The sequence below is a fragment of the Hevea brasiliensis genome, chromosome 14 (assembly GCF_030052815.1).
Source record: "Hevea brasiliensis isolate MT/VB/25A 57/8 chromosome 14, ASM3005281v1, whole genome shotgun sequence".
NCBI lineage: Eukaryota > Viridiplantae > Streptophyta > Magnoliopsida > Malpighiales > Euphorbiaceae > Hevea > Hevea brasiliensis.
Window position 1 is genome coordinate 31,024,889 of NC_079506.1, and position 12,771 is coordinate 31,037,659.

The following is a 12,771-nucleotide window of genomic DNA, read 5'->3' on the forward strand; positions in this document are numbered from 1 at the left end:
ATGGTTGAAATGAAGGAAATAATGAGGGAAAGATTTGTGCCACCACATTATAGTAGAGAAGTGAAGTTGAGATTGCAACAACTTATACAAGGAGCTAAGAGTGTGGAGGAGTATTACAAAGCCATGCAAATTGCAATGATTAAAGCTGAAGTGGAGGAGGATGAAGAGTCTACCATGGTTAGGTTCTTAAATGGCTTAAATCCAGACATCAGGTTTATGGTGGATTCGCAAAATTGCAGAATAGTGGAGCAAATGATGCAGGTTACCATTAAGACTGAAAAAGGAGATGAGAAGGAAGTGGGCTGCTAAGAACACTCAACCCACATACAATCCAACCTCCAAGCCACCATGGAAACCAAATCAGAGTGGAACTTCCAAAATAGAGAAAGGGGAGCCTAAATTCAAGAAGTAAGAATGGAAGGGCAAAGGTAAGCTAGAAGAGAAACCAGAAGAAAAGATTAAGAAGGGGGAGACCCGAGCTAGAGATGTGAAATGCTTTAAATGCTTGGGGAGAGGACATTATGCCAATGAATGTCCTAACAAAAGAGTGATGTTCATGAGAGATGATGGAGAATGGGAAAGTGGTGAAGAGGGTGCTATAGAAAATGAGCATGATGATAGTGATGTTGAGTTTGTGGACGAGGGAGACCAAGCGCCCATGGAGGGTCATGCTCTCATCACCATGCACACACTTAGTGCACAAGCTGAATTAGAGGATAATGATGCTATACAAAGGGAGACAATCTTTCATACAAGGTGTTTGGTGAATGACAAAGTGTGTAGTGTGATTATTGAAGGAGGGAGCTGCTGTAATGTTGCTAGTTCTCTTATGGTTGAAAAGTTGGGATTGCACACTACCAAACATGCCAAACCATACGGCTTACAATGGCTGAATGATTACAACAAGGTGAATGTAGTGAAGTAAGTGGTTGTTCCATTCAGCATTGGGAAGTATTATGATGAAGTTGTTTGTGATGTGGTGCCAATGGTTGCTACACATCTTTTACTTGGAAGACCTTGGTAGTATGACAGGAGTGTTTTGCATGATGGGAGGAAGAACAAATACACCTTGGTGAAGGATGGGTGCCGATATCACTTGACTCCATTGGCACCTTCTCAAATTCATGAAGACTAAATGAGGATTATGAAATCCATGGAAGAAAAAAAAAAGAGTATGAGAGAAAAATCAAGAGAGGCCAAGCTTGATAAGGGGAAAAATGAGAGGAGTGTGAAAGTAAAAGAAGTAACAGAAAAGAAAAAGAGTGAGGGCTCGGGGCACAAGGAGAGCCGTGAGAAAAGAATGAGCTTGTTTGTGAAAGGAAAAGAAGTGAGAGAGGCTTTACATTGTGAGAGACCTCTTTGTGTACTTTTGTACAAAGAGGCACATTTGTGTATTTCTGACCTTGACCCCAATTTGCCTAGCAGTGCTGTTTCTTTGTTGCAGGAGTATAATGATGTTTTTCCGGAGGAGTTGCCACCTGGATTACCACCCATTCGAGGGATTGAGCACCAGATTGATCTTATTTCGGGGTCGCCCATACTGAATAGATCCACTTATAGAAGTAACCCAGAAGAAACAAAGAAGCTCCAAAGGCAAGTGGAAGAACTCTTAGCAAAGGGATATGTGCGAGAGAGCATGAGTCCTTGCACTGTTCTGGTGATTCTTGTACCAAAGAAGGATGGGAGCTATCGCATATGTGTGGATTGCAGAGCCATCAACAAAATTACTGTAAAATATAGGTATCCCATACCTCGACTTGATGATATGCTTGATGAGTTGTTTGGTGCATATGTGTTTTCTAAGATTGATTTGAAAAGTGGTTACCATCAGATTAGAATGAAAATAAGAGATGAATGGAAAACTGCTTTCAAAACTAAGTATGGCTTGTATGAGTAGATGATAATGCCATTCGGACTCACTAATGCACCTAGCACTTTCATGCATTTGATGAATCATATGTTGAGATAATTCATAGGTAGATTTGTGGTAGTTTATTTTGATGACATCTTGATCTATAGCAAAGACATGGATGAGCATTTGCGTTATTTGAGACTTGTATTTGATGTGTTGAGACATGAGAAATTATATGTGAATGCAAAGAAATGTTCTTTCTGCTTGGGAAAAGTTGTCTTTCTTGGTTTTGTTGTGAGTGGCAAGGGTGTTGAAGTTGATGAAGAGAAGGTCAAAGTCATTAGGGATTGGCCAACTCCTAAAAATGCATATGAAGTTAGGAGTTTTCATGGATTGGCTAGTTTCTATAGGAGATTTGTGCCTCATTTTAGCTCTATTGCTGCTTCTTTGAATGAACTTGTTAAAAAAGATGTTGCATTTGAGTGGAAGAAGAAACATGAACTTGCATTTGCTGAATTGAAAGATAGGTTGTGTTCTACACCATTATTGAGCTTGCTTGATTTTGATAAAACATTTGAAATTGAGTGTGATGCCAGTGGTGTAGGTATAGGTGCTGTTTTTATGCAAGAAAAAAGACCTATTGCATATTTTAGTGAGAAATTGCATGGTGCTGCCTTGAATTACTCTACTTATGACAAACAATTGTATGCATTAGTTAGAGCCTTGGAGACTAGGCAATATTATTTATGGAACAAAGAGTTTGTTATACATTCTGATCATGAATCTTTGAAGCATATTAAGAGTCAAAATAAGTTGAGTAAAAGGCATGCAAAATGGGTTGCTTTTGTTTAGATGTTTCCATATGTAATTAAATACAAGCAGGAAAAAGAGAATGTTGTTGCTGATGCTCTTTCTAGGAGGCACACACTATTATCCACTCTTGATGCAAAGTTGCTTGGATTTGAGTTCATGAAGGATTTATATGTTAATGATGATGATTTTGCTAGTTTGTTTGATGCTTGTGAGAAAGGTGCATTCCAAAAGTATTATAGACATGATGGGTACTTATTTAAAGAGAATAAGCTTTGTGTGCCTAAATGTTCTATACGTGACCTGCTTGTTTTGGAGTCTCATAGTGGTGGTCTGATAGGTCACTTTGGTGTATCCAAGACTTTAGGCATATTGCAAGAACACTTCTTTTGGCCTAAAATGAGAAAAGATGTGGAAAAGTTGTGTTCTAGTTGTGTTAAGTGTAAAAAGGCCAAGCCTAGGAGTATGCCACATGGTTTGTATACACCATTACCTGTACCTAAAGAACCTTGGACAGATATTTCGATGGATTTCATATTGGGGTTGGCTAGGTCACAGCGTAAACATGATAGCATATTTGTGGTTGTTGATAGAATTTCCAAAATGGCACACTTTATACCTTGCCACAAAATAGATGATGCCACATATATTGCTAATTTTTTCTTTAAAGAGGTTGTCAAATTACATGGCATACCTAGGACAATAGTAAGTGATAGAGATGTTAAGTTCCTAAGTCACTTTTAGAAAGTATTGTGGGGTAAATTAGGCACTAAACTCTTGTTTTCCACGACTTCTCATCCACAAACTGATGGACAAACTAAAGTAGTCAATAAGACACTTACCATTCTATTGTGTACTGTGATTCAAAAAAATTTGAAGTGCTGGGAAGATTGCTTGCCTTTTGTTGAGTTTGCTTATAACCATGTTGTACATTCTTCTACTGGTTTTTCACCTTTTAAGCTTGTATATGGTTATAATCCTTTGACTCCATTAGACTTGTTACCATTACCTGTTGATCATATTGATAGTCTTGATGGTAAAAGAAAAGCTGAATTGGTTAAGAAGTTGCATGAGGAAGCTAAAATGCAAATTGAAAAGAAAAATGCTCAATATGCAACTCATGCTAACAAAGGCCGAAAGGCACTTGTGTTTGAACCAGATGACTTAGTTTGGGTGCACTTCAGGAAGGATCGGTTCCCTAATCAAAGAAAGTCGAAGTTGTATCCACGATGTGATGGTCCATTTAAGGTGTTAGAAAGGATCAACGACAATGCCTACATGATAAAGCTACCCAGTGAGTATGGTGTTAGCCATTCATTTAATGTTTTTGATCTCTCTCCTTTTATTGATGCAGGTCTGAATTTGAGGATGAATTCTTTCGAAGAGGGAGGGGATGATGAGGAGCCACCAGAACAACTTCCATTGTTCAGAGGTCCCATTACTAGAGCAAGGGCAAGGGAACTTCAAAATCTAGTCATTGAGCATTGGAGGTGCTAGGAGACAAATGCCAATCACATTGAACTGTCATGTTTACTATTGGAGACCAAGTGGATCATTCTCACCCAAATAGGCAATATGCAGCATAGTGCCACATCATCACCCAGGTGCACCATGTCATCACCCAAGTGCGCGATGTCATCACTCGAATACACCACGTCAGCACCCAAGTGGTGACATGTCATCACCCAAGTGTGCCACATCATCACCCACGAGGTGACATGTCATTCCCACATTCGGCCAGCCTGGCATTTGAATATTACTTGGCTGCCATCTTACCAGTACACATGGCTTTAGATGATTTGGCCAATTGAGCAAATTTGGAATGTTCTTCCCATGACAGCCATCCCAAATCTAGAATATTCTTTCCCATACCAGATGCCACATTTTAAGGAGGATATTTTCATTGCTTTTGTCTTCTAGTGCCATGTAGGCAGCATTCTATTGGTACCCCATCTATATATACTTGTCTTCTTTATTTTTTTAGGCAACTTGAAGAGTCATTTTTGAGAGAAAACACTGCAGAAAATTCTGCCAACATTGTTGAATAAGTGAGCTTGTATTTTCTTACTTGTTTCTTGTAAGAACTTGGATTCAAGCAATCTGATCACATTGCTTGTCTTATTTTAATGATCAAGGTGTTCTTAGACAGGTTCTAATTGTATCTTGACACTTGATCAATACATTTTCTTCTGCATTTCTTCTTAGTGCCTTATCACATTGGTTGATATTGTGTTGAGTGGATGCAAAGTCTGCCTTGTTGGATGGATGAACTTTGGTGCTGTTTGTGAGTGCCCATCAGACAGTAATCTACCATTGTTCTTATGTGTAATATTTTTTAAATTGATTTGTTTGTTAATATTTTTTATTTGATATTTGCAAGATGAAGACATCTGTTGATGTGGTTATTTTTGTTGGTACGATCCTCTTGTGCATGAGCATTTAAAGTGTGATATTTTGGAGTTGTTGTTAAGGGTGAAAGGGCATAAATATAAGAAGAGAAGATTCAACAAATGCAAGATATGTGGCTATGTTATGGTGTTTGCAGCAGTAGTGCTGTTATTTTTTATTGCTTGGTTGCTGTGTTAAAGTAATTTCATTATTGTAGTTAGTTTTTAGACATATTTTATGAGCTGTGTATTTTGTGCTCAATTTGGTAGGAGACTCAGTTAGTACAATTTGTTTAGCACAGTTGAAAATGTAAAATTGGCTTAGTTTTGGATTGTAACTCAAAAAATATTTTGTATTTAAGTTTATATGAATGAAAATTAAAAAATAATTTTAGTAAGAGAAGTGTCTTAATTTTGATGTGCATAAATGGGTAAAAAGTGGAAAAGTGAAGTTACGTTGGACTTGAAATGTGACTAATTTACAGAACAAGCGTAAATGGGCCATCTGCATAATTATTTTTCAGCAAAGTGCGTATAAGCACATTCTACAAATTTCAAACATTAGGAACTTTATACCTGTGAATAGTAAATATAATCAATGTCTCAAATACTTTCATCTCATTTAAACAAAAACAAGATAATAACCATTTATTTAACTGCAAAAGTAAATACATATGTCATTGTGCTTATAAATGTTAAGAGACATAAACCACTTTCTACATATATTTAATTTGTAGAATAACACTGGTTGCATATATCTGTAATATATCCTAAAATGATACCAAAACAACAACTAACACAAAAACAACATTATGTAACCTAAGCTGACAAAAATTTCAATCCCTAATCCATATACAAAAACTCTAAAAAGACACAAAATAAGCAACATAATACATTTCATCATGGTCATGAATCAGTGCCCTGTGATTGCTGCTTGGTCGACCTTCTTTTATTATTGCTCACTTTAGAGGTAGTGCTAGTTTGGGACTGTTGCCTATTATTCCTTCTGAAAATCACCTACTTAACCTTGCTTTTCTGCAATTGTGATGTGATTATTGCTTGTTTGCCTTTCCATTTAAGTGACTTTACTTTGAAACTAAGATATCTAACCACCTTAGTAGCATTATTCACTTGTGGCCTATGATGGGAAATAAACTTAGATGTGGCTTTTCCAAGCTGTAAAATAAGAAAAATATGCATTATGATGATTGAACACAATTTTAATTGACAACTTGTGACACACTTACATCTTTTAAAGTAAACCCTTTATCTTGATTCACATAGGAACCATATCCATTGAATTTGGCCCTCTTCTATAATTGGTCAGAAGGTGGTACACTTGAATCAACACCTCTCTTATTCTCGCATTTGGTTTGTGGTTTAGATTTGGAGAGTCCCCTTGAAGTTAATCCACCTCTTTTGCTTAGTAATTTGTTAAGTCCTTTACCAATACCCTTATTTTCTCTAATGGACCCGAAATTCTAGATAGTAGTACTTAGAGTTCCCCTACCCGTAATACCCTAGGATTCTCTACTATGTTTCATTCTTTGTGTAGATGGTCTTGAAGAACTACCCCTTCCAACACCCATTTCAACACTTGCATTTGCTTGCACATGTGCATTTCTATGATCTCCTTTGATCTAAGCATTTGAGGCTTGTGATTCAGGTTAGCTTGTCCTCACTTGTGGAATTTGAAATTATGAGAATTGAACATTAAGGTAAATGAATAAACACATGTACAAAAATTAAAAGTTAATGTCAAATTTTATCTCAACTCAGTATGTGGAGCTTTGAATGGACAGACACTTCTATTATGGTCCTTACTTTTGCAAATTCCACATGTGATTTTGAGCTCTTTTCTTGATAACTTTCCTATTTTCTTTCTATCCTCATCCTTGTCTCATCTCCTAGCTTTCTTTGGTCTAACAAGCTTCTTGGTGATCACTAGAGGATTAATTTTTGGATTCTCACCATCCTCCCATCACCTCATTCCTTTCACTGGTTGCATAGTGTAACCATAGGATTTAAGGTAACACTTTTTGGTGTAATGAGTAGAAATGTAATCTTTAAGCTTCAATTTCATGTGGAGTAGACAACATATGGCATGAGGACAAGGTATGCCTTTTTGCTCCCAAGATCTGCATGTACATTTCTCCCTACTCAAATCAACTGTATGCATATATTCACTATGAGTAACCTCAAAACTACACTTTCCATTCCATTCAATCAAACACATGATAGAAATTCTAGTATTCTTCTCTACGCAATTCATTGCAATTGGACTTATATCACTTATCCAAGTAATAGCAAAATCCCTCATGTTCCTTATCCTATTCATGATTTTCACTTTAATTTCCTCCATCATTGTGATAACGGACTTATGCCTAGTAGTAAGTATTTAAGAATTAAAAATCTCACACATATTATTCTCAACTACATCATATTTTGCATGTGGACTATGATAAACCCTCACCCAATCCTAGATAGGATCCCTATACCCACTTTTGACAATTCCTTAAGATTTTCTTTTAATTCAACCTCAAAGCTAGATTTAGCAACAACCCAAAATTTCTTTCTCCTTTGAGTACCCCTCCATTTATTTTCCTAAGCCTGATAAATGTGTCTCCCACACCTCCTATGCTTAGCCTCTGGGAGGTCCTCTTCAATTGTAGGACTAAGTCCCTTAAATTGAAATCAAGATAATTTTAATATAACTAACATAATAAATATTAATATTATAAATGTAAAAAATTATAAAATTATATAAAGAAATGCATTCCATTTGCATGTCAGTAATTACAATAAGCCTATCTCTAATTTCATGATCCAAATCCTATTTTAGCACCCTTATAAACCATTTCTAAGTGACTTTAGTCTCCATATTAACAATTGCCCAAGCTATAGGGAACACTTGGTTGTTTCCATCGTTAGAAACAACAACAAGACATTGTCCCTATATGGTCTTTTTAAAAAACATCCATCCAATCACATGATCTTCCTACACCCTTCTTTAAAACCTTGTTTTATTGAATTAAAAAAAAATACAAAACCTGCTAAATAGGACTTTCCCTGGCTCACTTTGGGTGTCAGTCCTAACAAAACATGCAGTTCCTGGATTTGATCTATTCAATTCATCAACATAATAAAAAAGCCTGGCATATTCTACTTTGTAATCCTCCATAATTTTCCTAAATACTTTTTGTTTAGCCCTCCTGCAATTGGATTTTCCAGCATAGCATCTTAATAGTTGCTTGCATAAATCATGTAATTCCCACTACTTTATGCTTGGCTATGAAATTATCCTATCTTCAAAAATCCTTACAATAAAGTGTGTATTACATTACCTATTTGTGTTTGTCCTATAACACTTATGAACAGGATTATAGGATTTCATAATAAAGTCGTTTGTATCTCTAAACTAGCAAAAAGCAACCATGGACAACCTTTCTTGCATGTTATCCTCACTCTTTTAGGCTTATTAGGTCTCAATTTCAATGACACACCCTTATACATAGCATATTTACTAACAACAACTCTAAATTGAATAACATTTTCAAAAACCATACTTAGCTCCCATAATGGAATTTAGCATTCTAGATCATAATGGATCCTCTTACTTCTTTTCTTGGTTGGTTGGTCTACATCCTCCTCATTTGAGTCAAAATCACTCAAGTCTTCACTACCAGGATCAGAATTCCCCCAAAAATCTTCATCTTCAGCTACCTTACCATCATATCTCTTACTGTTTCCCTCATCATTCTCAAAACCAACATCAACACATAGCTCTCCTAAATTAATTTCACCATCAACAACTTTGTCTTTTTTATTTGTCCCTTTTTTCTTTTTTAATTCTCTCTTTATCTCCTTTGCATTTTTTAACTCTTCATCAACATCACTACGTTCAAGTGTATTTAAAAACTCTTCCTTATCACTTAAACCTTCTAGATTTTCATCACCGTTATCATCTTTTTTGCTATCTCCCTCTTTTGAACCAATTTGGTATGATCCATCTTGTAGGAGGGATAGCGTGAGGCAAAATATCATCCACTAGAATTATATAAAATGCACCAGGTAATGCTCAGGAAAGATGGTGGAGTCACAATGGTCTCACTTAAGTACCACCTCCTTAGACAATATTTCCTAGATATGCACTTCATACAATCCTAATAGAATTGAACCATTGGTAAGTACCGTCTTCCCATAACACTACCACGGTACTAAAGATTTATGCCACGAAGGTATAGATAGACAAGAGTCACCACTCGGGTAATAACTGGGACATATTCAGTGTTTCTTCAGAGGGTCATGGATGGCAACTTATTTGTAACGCCCTCACTTTATGTAGTTCGTACATTCGACTACTCCGGTGACCTAATGTCGGTCCGGACAAGTCAGGATGTCTGGAACTACACTTCAGTGATAATAAACAGGCATAAAAATGATGAAATAAATAAAAAGAAAATATAAGAAAAATTAAGGAAGAAATAAAAGAGACGAAATGAAAGTAAGTTAAACGAGCTGGCAACGTAGCGATGGGTAACCGCACCGGGAAGTTTCGGCGAAGACCGTTGACTAGCCCTGGACCGCGGGAAACCCTGAGAAAATATTTTTAAGACTTAAATAAACATCTATTGAGTTATAATTGACTTAGAAAATGTCAAAGAAAATTTAATTAATTAGTACAAAGAAAAACGAAAATTAAAGAAATCGGCGGGTCAAGGAATTAATCGGTAGTACCGAAAAATCGGAAATGCAACCCGAAGAGGGGCATTTTGGTCATTTGACACCTAGAGTTGGCTTTTGGCCTAAATATCCATGAAAATAAAGTGGTATTAAATTTTGAAAATTTCATGAAAAATGAAATTGGAATGAAATGTAATTAAGGGAAATTATGGGGTGTAAATTACAAATAATGGAAACTTAATTATTTAAGTAATATTTAATTGATTAAGTGGAGGTATAAAAGGCCAAGTGGACAGCATATCCCACTAACACACTCATCTTCATCTTCCTCACCTCATAGCAGAATTCCATTTCTCTCTAATTCTTTAAGGTTCCTCCATAGCCGGCCATGAAAGAAGCTTCAATCTACCCATGATCAAGTCACTTTCTCCCTAAATGTCTTTACTAAATCTTGTCTACAAACCATGGGCAACATAAAGACAGCAAAAAGGAGAGGAAATTCCATGGATTTGTGAAGCACAAGTTGAGGTAAGTGCCCATTTTCTTCCCTTGTTTAAGTAAAGTTTATGTTTAGCTTGAGATGAGTTGATTGGTGATGAAAATTGATGGAATTGTTGAGTTATTAGACTGCCCAATTTTAGGCAGCCATGGGAGCCTATATTACTTGAGTATTCTGCTCAATTTACTTTGCTGGAATTGTGTTGAATAAATATAGAAGTGCCAAGAATGAATATTGAAGTATTGGGAGGAGGAGGATTGCCAAATTAAGAGTGTAAATTCTCTTATGCAGGTTGTGATTATTGGCAGTGTATAAATTAGGTTATAAGTGTAAAGTTGTAATTCCAATTAGTATGAGGCCAATTGGAGGTGAAACTAGACATAAAATAGGCCAACTTTTATGTAGAAGTGTTGCCCAAATTCTGCCTAGAAGTGACCTAAAAGAATGACCAAACCTGGAATTGCATGACATAAAAACCCAGAATTTTGACCATATGAACAGTAGTCAGTATTTTGGCCATAACTCACTCAAAACAGGTCCAAATGACCTAAAATTTATATGGTTGGAAAGCTTAGACATAGGGCTACAACTTTGGTGAAGACCACCAAGCCCAGAAATGCCAATTACCAAGTCAAAATGATCACCAAAGTTGGGTTACAAACTAGCCGAATTGACTTTGACCTAAAAATGACCTAAACTTTGCAATATAAGTGTAACTTGACCGGCAATAGTAAAATGACCATAACTTGGTCCATAGAACTCCAAATGACATGAAATCAGTCCCAAAATTTTAATAAGATATAGATCTACAATATTGGTAATTTGACCAAAACCCATAAATCAAGGAAACTAGGTCAACTAACTTGATTAAGTTGGCACACTAAATCTGGAATTAGCACAATTGACCATAAAATCCAGAAAATTCAAATAAGCATATCTCCTACCAAAAGTGTCCAATTTAAATGAGCCATACCAATATAGAAAGCTAAGAAAGACACCTAAAATATTGTTTTAGACAACTTCCTCAAATTATAAATATATAAGGTCAGAATTTAAGGTCAAGCCATTAACCTAATTGAGGACCATGCCAATATAGGACCTTTGAGTCCAAGTTAATAATTTGTCTATAAATAATTCTATAAGACTTGAAAAATGGTAAGAGCAAAATTTTTGGTTGTCCCTATGACATAGGGCAACGATACTTATGAAGAATGTTAGACCTCAATGTGATTACAAACAGTCCAAATAAATTAGTAAAGTCAGAACCGAAAATGCCTAAAAAGGAAACTAAAATTTAGATTTAACCTAGTTATGGTTAATTGACCATAACTTGAGCTATACAACTCCAAATGGAGTGATTCAAAAAGAAAATTAAAGAAGACACAATGAGAAACAATTTAATGAAGAGAAATCTATTAAATTTAGATTGTAGCCTGGTCCAATAGACAGTAAACATTGGCCATGAAATCTAGAAAATGGCATTAAAATGTAATAAGCTTTAAAATGAAATTGGTAACATATACTAACACTTAGAGACTATAAAATGTGACAAATTGGGAACATTAAAATTAACTCACTTAGAGTGCATCAAAGGTCAACATTATAGGTTGACTAATGAAATGAATTGAAGGGAATAGTATCAAGAAAATTTAGATATTAGATTTTATTGTCAGAAACAATTTAACTGAGTACTGAAACACTTTAAATTGTGTGTTTCGGTTGAAAAGGATATTGAAAAGCATAAGAAACATTGAGTCAAGGCCAAAAGACGACTCATCAGAGGTTTGTGCATAACTAGTTTTTAATTGATTTTGTTTTGAATATTTTATATGATTAAATGAAGTTATTTTCCTTATGTATTATGTTTATCAAGTATTGGATTTAATTCAATGATTATTGAAATTATTATAGTATGTATGAATTTAGTTTTGTGAAATGGTATTTCAACAAGTATTAGGCATTATTGTAGATTGAATAAATTATGTTTTGGAAAATTGTGATAGAATATGTTTTGAATTGTGATGGGCAATGTGCATGGAAAAATACAAATTTATGTTTTAAATTGTGATGAGCATAAGAATTATTGGATATTGGAATTGACATTGAATTGAGTTGTATTGTGATTTATGCTCACAAAAAGGACAAAGAGATTCATGATATTATTTTATATCTCACTATAGATGCTTGACTAGGTTATTACCCATCTCTCTCATTTGTTGAGGAGACAATGGAGTTAGCTTTGTTTTGATTACCATGGTACGTGCACAGGTTTAGATTCTTCTCTGATTAGAGGTTAGATCTAAGTTTTTATTTGTTATGGCCCTTTCAGAAGTTTCATTATTGTGGTGTGTACTGTGCATGATGATTCGACCTCCCCGACCATAGGGAGTTAGAATCCGATTCGACCTCCCCGACCACAGGGAGTTAGAATCACACTGAAGATGGCCCTTGCTGTAACACCCTCACTATATCCATTCCGTACATTCTACTGTTCTGGTGACCAGTGTTGGTCCGGACAGTTAGAATGTCTGAAAAAATAT